The 7,920-nt window shown below is 40.0% G+C and overlaps 1 long non-coding RNA gene across 5 annotated transcripts in view; it reads left to right on the top strand.

Annotated features, from left to right (window-relative positions):
• Positions 1-3,534, top strand: part of LOC128566947 (uncharacterized) — a 96,573-nt gene extending 93,039 nt beyond the window's left edge. For 3 of the 5 annotated variants that reach the window (XR_008374670.1, XR_008374669.1, XR_008374672.1), the window contains one exon: positions 674-1,238. This is a non-coding gene — a long non-coding RNA (uncharacterized LOC128566947). The other 2 variants (XR_008374671.1, XR_008374673.1) reach the window with 2 other exon arrangements.
• The last annotated feature ends 4,386 nt before the right edge of the window (positions 3,535-7,920 follow it).

Consider the following 7,920-nt stretch of genomic DNA (forward strand, 5'->3'; position numbering starts at 1 on the left):
CATTAGTGATCTGTTTGATCATTTCTAAGCTTTCCAGTGAAGGGTGAAATACTATGAAAGTTATTTTTTGGTCTTTGTGTATGAAGAGGTAGGAGATGGTAGTGAATGAAAAATCCTTATATCAAAAAATACTTTACAAGAAACATCATTACCATAATCACAAAAACAAATACTGAGCATCTGTTATAACTCTTTAAGTTGAATCTAAAATTAGTGGGATGCTTTGCAATGGCTGAACTTAACTGGAGCCACATTATTGAGTAAAATAGGCTTTCTCTTAAACTTTCTTGGACAGTTTTATGAGAGACTTATGTCACACCAAAAAAGCTTTCAGAAATCTAAGAGGGCAAAGAAAATCATGCATCAAACATGTAGCATTTGTTTACTGCTGGGACATTGAGTCCTATTTTTAATGGTATAAGGATTCATTTTTATGTGTGTGCCCTTATAACATTTATATAAAATCTGTACATTTATGTCTTTTCTAGAACTTGATGTATAAATTGTATTTTTTTTTTTTTAAACTTGCTGTTGGTTTTGTCTTGGCTTTGAGGATGGTGGACACATTTGCCATTTAGTCAGAAGTCAGGAATTAAACCAGCAATTGCATAACGGTTCCTGTGGTGAAGCAGGTTCCCTTCTGTACTGATTTGCCTTACGGCCTGTTTTCCAGGTGTGCCTTTTGACACTACCACTGCCCTTCCCCCAGAAGCTGAGAACTGACAACTGTGGTTCACAGACAGTGTGGAGAAGGGACTGAGACTGGGGAAGCAGAAGACAGGTACAAAGAGTGGCTGACAGCTCCTCACTTTAGTAGAGGCCAGTAAATGCCACGTGAGGTGATGTCGGCACAAAACTGTGAGTATGTTTGGAGTATGTCCAGGGGAATTGGACAGTTGTTTCTGCTGGCTCAATAAAAATGTCATTTTATAATTTGTGGCCTGCATGCTTATAAATTAAGATGCACTTAATTGCCAAGTAGTAGACTTTCCTGGTTTGTAGGTAAGAATTTAAGCTAAAACTGAATGTAGCATTCCCCAGAAAATAACCTGAGATCTGTGCCATATGACCTGAGGCAAAGGTTATATGAATTTCAGTAACTACTTAGAACTAAGTTATTGCGACTTAACTCTTGATATAGCAAGGAATATGGATACATCCTAGCCCCTTGAAATAAAATAATAGTTGACTTTCTGGAAGTTAAATGTGGCAATACTATATATAGAATTTTTTTTTTTTTTTTTGAGACGGAGTCTTTCCATGTCACCCTCGGCAGAGTACCGTTGCTTCCCAGCTCACAGCAACCTCAAACTCTTGGGCCTAAGTGATCCTCCTGCCTCGGCCTCCCACAGTGCTCTTCTATTTCGCATTGCAGTTGTCACTGTTTAGCTGGCCTGGGCCGAGTTCGAACCCGCCAGCCTTGGTGTATGTGGCTGGCGCCGTAACCACTGTGCTACAGGTGCTGAGCCAATTTATATAGAGAGAAATTTCTAAGAAATAAACTCTGATGGCAAAAAAACTGGATGTGTGAGTACTGTAGTGATCTAGGGGTGAAGAAAACTGGAACAGAGAGTAGTGGCATAAGAACAGAGGTGAAAAAATAAATTTAAGGTCTTCCAAAGGAAAATATGTAGAAAGAATATCATGATGGGATGGATAAAAGGGAAGTGAAAAATGGTATGTTTTCCATATTGGAAGACAGTGATGATCTCCCTGAAAGTGGATATTTACGGAGCAGCTGTACAGGAGGGAAAGATGCCGCATCTCCTGTTTGTAATGCTGCACTTAGGGTGATATTTAAGCATTTGGTTTGAAATGACTTGATTTAAGGTGACTGGATATACAGTCCTAGAATTCTATATAAAAGTCAGGCCGGAGAAGGAAATTTGGCAGTTATTCACATAAAACTGGTAAGGGGAGAAAAGGTGACTGAAGCTCTTTAGGCAGGACAGTAGATCAGTTTGTAAAATGTGTGTGTATATGTGTATATATATAAATTTCATTAGGTATGTAATCTTAAACATTTCCAAAACTGAATTAAAACTCTTCTTTTTTTCCTTAAGAGTGTCATATCTCAAACTTGTGTCTGTAAGAAAATCCCTACATTTGTATCAGTTACTAGATTCAGTGGCTAAAATGTGTTAATACTCTGGAACCTTACCTTTTCTTTTAATAAAACTTTTTCTCTTACTAAACTAAGGGAATTGAAATTGAGAACTTAAAATTTCAAGTAATTTAGGCAGTTAGAACTTTATAAAATTAACATGACTTTAATTTCTCGAATGGAAAGGCAAGTAATTGAATGGGGGGAAGTGAGCTGGTCTCCAGTTTCAAGAAATCGTACAGCACAAAGAGCAGACATTCTGGCCAAAGAGCTAAAATAATAAACAGAAATTTGAAAACCAGGAAGACAAGTTTTCCAAGAGTGCAACTGTGGCATTTCAAAGGAGATTTAGCAAGAAATTCCGGAAGATGGCCAAAAATAGGGTTAGAGAATTGAGATTCCTTATTTGAATACTTGGTTTTGATGAAGAAAAATGCTTAAAGGGAAATGAGGGTTCTGAGTTCTGAAACTTTTTCTCACCCTACATCAATTTACTTTAAAACTATTAGTCAGGAAAGCCCCCCCAAAGTATTCAGCACTGCTTAAATTGTAGAAATTTAAAAAGTGACCAAGGCAACAATTTTTTGAAAATTAATTGCAAGCAAATATTTTGATTTTCTAGACACAAAACCTTGTTTTGTAAGATTCTGATTTATAAAGTCAAAATATCTTGCTGTGTTTACTCAATTATTACTTGCCATGAGAAATAGCATGCTACTGTACACCTTTGATTCTTAGTATGTTCTATTTTAATTATATGTAAGGAAACCTAAAATGTTAATCTGCACTTTGAAAATAGCCTTTAAAACCTCAGTAATATGCCTTTGGATGTATCAGAATATTTTGGACCATTGTACCTTTCATACTTTTGGGGGCGGTGGGGGAGACAGAGTCTCTGTTGCCCTGGGTACCGTGGCATCACAGCTCACAGCAACCTCAAACTCTTGGGCTCAAACGATCCTCTTGCCTCAGCCTCCCGGGTATCTAGGACTACAGGTGCCTGCCACAGTGCCTGGCTGTTTTTTTTTTTTCTTTACTAGAGATGGGGTCTTACTCTTGTTCAGGCTGGTCTTGAACTCCTGAACTCAAGGGATGTTCCCACCTCCACCTCCGAGAGTGCTAGAATTAGAAGTGTGAGCCACCTCACCCACCCAAACCTTAATTCTTTAACCACTTGATTAAACCAAATTCAGTGAACCTCAAGTTGGGTTACCCAGAAGTGGGAACATTTCCGTCCATGTTTCTGTATGATTTGCAACGAGTTTATGTTCCTATCTACCTCTCTATTTTCATCTTATTTCTGTAAATACTTTAATACTGTTTCTGTAACTTGACTACTCTTTCAGACTGGATTATATAAAGTACCCTCTTCTATCTTTTAATCTACTTTAAATATTGTTTTTACAAATATCCATTCACTGAGACCATAGCTTTCCTAGTGTTCCAGTTCCTGAGCCTGGTAGATGTCCAGCACTGTGGGGCACATGGAGACCACTACATAGTACAACACGAGTCCTCATCCTCAGACCCTGGTGCAGAAAGGGTAGGAGAAACCTCTCCTATTTGGCTTTCTATTTGGGAACCCAAAGAAATTAACGTTCTTTCCAGAAGTCTTATGAAGTCTTATGAAATGATGAAACTTAGATAAAATAGAAAAGTTGGTATTTGGTATGTTTTGCTCAGCTAATAGAGGTAAGAAATTAAAACAAAAGACTTTAGATTTAATGTTACCTGGATTTGAGGTGTTGGTGTGAAACCTGGAGGTGCCTATCTAAAAACCCTGTGTGGTTAGGTAAGTCTTAGGCTCATTCTGGTTTGGGAAGCAAAGTCTTATTTATTTTGCTACATGTTAAGTTCTTTTTTTATTCTGTGCTATGCTTAATTTTCATTTCCCATTTTCGTCCATGTAAGACTTCTAGCTTTTTACCCATGAAAATAATTTTGTGGTTGGATCTGTCTTGTAGTTTAGATAAACACCAGGGAATTTTATATGATGTATTTTTTGATGAAGTTTGTATATTCCTTTTTTATCTCTAACAGGCCCAATAGAAGGCCTAATAATTCTTGAGGCTTAGTTCTGTAGCAAAGCAGGTGGGTAATTGTGTTTTTTTCTTTTCTTTATCGTTGGGGATTCATTAAGGGTACCAGAAACCAGGTTACACTGATTGCATTTATTAGGTAAAGTCCCTCTTACAATCGTGTCTTGCCCCCAAAAGGTGTGGCACACACCAAGGCCCCACTCTCTTCCCTCCTTCCCTCTCTCTGCTCTTCCTTTCCCCACCCCTCCCTCCCTCCTTCTTTCTCTCTCTGCTCTCCCCTTCCCCCACCCCACAGTGTCCTTAATTGTCATTAATTGTCCTTATAACAAAATTGAGTACATAGGATTCATGCTTCTCCATTCTCGTGATGCTTTACTAAGAATAACGTGTACCACTTCATCCAGGTTAATGCAAAGGATGTAAAGTCTCAATCTTTTTTAATAGCTGAATAGTATTCCATGGTATACATATACCACAGCTTGTTAATCCATTCCTGGGTTGGTGGGCATTTAGGCTCTTTCCACATTTTGGCGATTGTAAATTGAGCTGCAATAAACAGTCTAGTACAAGTGTCCTTATGACAAAAGGATCTTTTTCCTTCTGGGTAGATGCCCAGTAATGGGATTGCAGGATCAAATGGGAGGTCTATCTTGAGTGCTTTGAGGGTTCTCCATACTCCCTATGCTTGCTAGCCATCGTCTGTCTTCTTTAGACAAGGTTCTATTCATCTTGCCTGCCATTGATACATGACAGTGGTTCTCAACCTTCCTAATGCCATGACCTTTTAATAACAGTTCCTCATGTTGTGGTGACCCCCAACCATAAAATTATTTTCGTTGCTACTTCGTAACTGTAATTTTACTACTGTTAATGAATCGTAATGTAAATACCTGATGTGCGGGGATGTATGTTCATTGTTACAAATTGAACATAATTAAGGCATAGTGATTAATCACAAAAACAATATGTAATTATTTCTAATTATAAATAAATGAAATTTTGTCTTGAAGCATGGTGTAGCATGGGTAACAGTCTTACATTGCTACATTTTGCAACAGTATGCATAAAAAGCCATTGTCGGTGCAAAGGTCAAGACTGCATCTTTCTCACCAGATGAGAAATTCTCCGTGCAGTCTCTGCAAGAGCACAACGAAGATCTTCCACAACAAGTCTACTTCTGTGTTTAGACTTGATAACCAACAAGCTGGAAAACCGTGTTGCACAAAGATATGTTGTTGGAAATGAAAGAAGGTGCAACACAGTCTCAGACAGGACAGGATCTGACTGCGAACTCTCGATCCAGAGTTTTATAACTGGCATTGTAGAGAAATCAATTCTCGCTTCATCGCTGTTAATAAGTTCAATGAACTCCTCTTGTGTTGTCTCAGGAACATCTTCAGCTTTGACTGTGCATCAGCTTCTGGCAAGTGTAAATGGGGTGTCAGGTAGATTTGGAAAGTATGATGAAATTTCATCTGCAAGCATGTGCAAGTGTTCTTTCACAGAAATTATCATAGTAATCCTTTTGTCTGGTTCAATGTCATGTTCATTAAAGAAAGCAGATAAGGTAGGCAACATGTAAATTTTATTTTCATCTAAATTTTTTCCCCAAAGCTGAAGTTTCATTTGGAATGATTGGATCTTTTCAGGCAAATCAAGGCTCATTCAAGATGGCAAAGATGTCAACCAAGTGAGCTATTTTCTGCAGTTCACTTTTTTTTTTTCTTTTTGCAGTTTTTGGCCAGGGCTGGGTTTGAACCCACCACCTTCGGCACATAGGGCTGGCGCCCTACTCCTTTGAGCCACAGGCGCCGCCCTCTGCAATTCACTTTTATCACTGAAAAGTACTTCGAACTGCAGTCTTGTTTTCTGATTAAAAAACATTTTGACTTCATCACGAAGCTCAAAAACACGTTTTAAAACTTTTCCTCTCAACAGCCATCTCACTTCAGAGTGAAATAGCAGAGCATTGTTTGGCGCATCCAACTCATTAGTTGCACAGTTGCGAAAACAGTCAACTGTTTAAAGTGTCCGCCTTTACAAAATTGACAGAACTTAAGACACTTTTCATTATTTCTTGTAACTCTTGTGGCAGCATCTTTGTTGCTAATACTTGCTGATGAATCATACAGTGAGTTCCGATGACTTTTGGTGACTTATTCAGTACCAAACATTGAAATCCAGATCGTCATCCTGGCATAGCTGGAGCACCCATCTGTGCAAACACCACAAACCTTTTCCCAAGAGATCTTATGCTCTTTCGGAAATAAACCAACTGTGTCAAATAAATCACATGCAGTAGTTGTCGTTTCAAGAGGTTTGCAAAAAGGAAACTCATCTTTAAAGTCGCCATCATTAATGTACCTCACATAAACCAGTAACTGTGAACAGTTTGCAACGTCTGTAGATTCATCAAGCTGGATACTAAGTATTGGAAGTGGAGCAGATTTAATTTCCCGGATTGCCTGATCAATAATATCAGCAGACATGTCGTCTATTCCTCTGTGGACAGTGTTGTTAGATAAGGAAATTGCACTCAATTTTGTAACAAGTTCATCTCTGATCATAACTCGAACAATGTCTTTGGTCGCTGGCAACAGTAAATCCTCAGCAGTGGTGTGAGGGTTCATAGCTCTGGAGATTCTGAGCGCTGCCAAATATGAAGCTTCGCCGGTGCTACGTTGTTTGTGGTACTTAGCACCAGTGTCAAGTCTGGCTTTCTTGAGTCCCTCAGCTTTGCTTCTAAAGTAGTTGGTGTCCTGGCCGGCAAAGCTGGGATGCTTGCTATCAAAATGCGTTTTAGTTTGTTCGGCTTTATAGATTCGCCTGATAGAACTTCATAATAAATAGCACATTGTGGTTTCTCAATTCCTGCTTTAATTATTGAGGTAAAACCATGCTGTAAAAAATCCTCACTATATTGGGCGGCACCTGTGGCTCAGTGAGCAGGGCGCCGGCCCCATATACCGAGAGTGGCGGGTTCAAACCCAGCCCCAGCCAAACTGCAACAAAAAAATAGCTGGGCGTTGTGGTGGGCGCCTGTAGTCCCAGCTGCTTGGGAGGCTGAGGCAAGAGAATTGCATAAACCCAAGAGTTGGAGGTTGCTGTGAGCTGTGTGACGCCACACTCTACCGAGGGCGATAAAGTGAAACTGTCTCTACAAAAAAAAAAAAAAAAGAAAAATCCTCACTATATTTTCTTAATGTTCTTCTCTACACGATCCATTGTCATGGGATGGTTTGATAATGAAAATAATATATAACAATATCTTTAATGATACAAAAGCTGATCCATGGCAAAGTTCAGTCAATACAGTTCATTAAAGTTTCCTGTGATTTACATTCTCTGTGTTGTTTTTTTACATACCTTTTACTACCACAGAAGGCAGTATTCTCATCAACCACAGCTGAATATAAAAAGACCCATCACCGGGTGGAGCCTGTGCCTCAGTCGGTAAGGCGCCGGCCCCCTATGCCGAGGGTGACGGGTTCAAGCCCGGCCCCGGCCGAACTGCAACCAAAAAATAGCCGGGCATTGGGCGGCGCCTGTGGCTCGGTCGGTAAGGCGCCGGCCCCGTGTACCGAGGGTGGCGGGTTCGGACCTGGCCCCGGCCAAACTGCAACCAAAAAAATAGCCGGGCGTTGTGGCGGGCGCCTGTAGTCCCAGCTACTCGGGAGGCTGAGGCAGGAGAATCGCTTAAGCCCAGGAGTTGGAGGTTGCTGTGAGCTGTGTGAGGCCACGGCACTCTACCAAGGGTGATAAAGTGAGACTCTGTCT

Source organism: Nycticebus coucang, chromosome 15 (assembly GCF_027406575.1).
Source record: "Nycticebus coucang isolate mNycCou1 chromosome 15, mNycCou1.pri, whole genome shotgun sequence".
In the NCBI taxonomy this organism is placed as follows: Eukaryota; Metazoa; Chordata; class Mammalia; order Primates; family Lorisidae; genus Nycticebus; species Nycticebus coucang.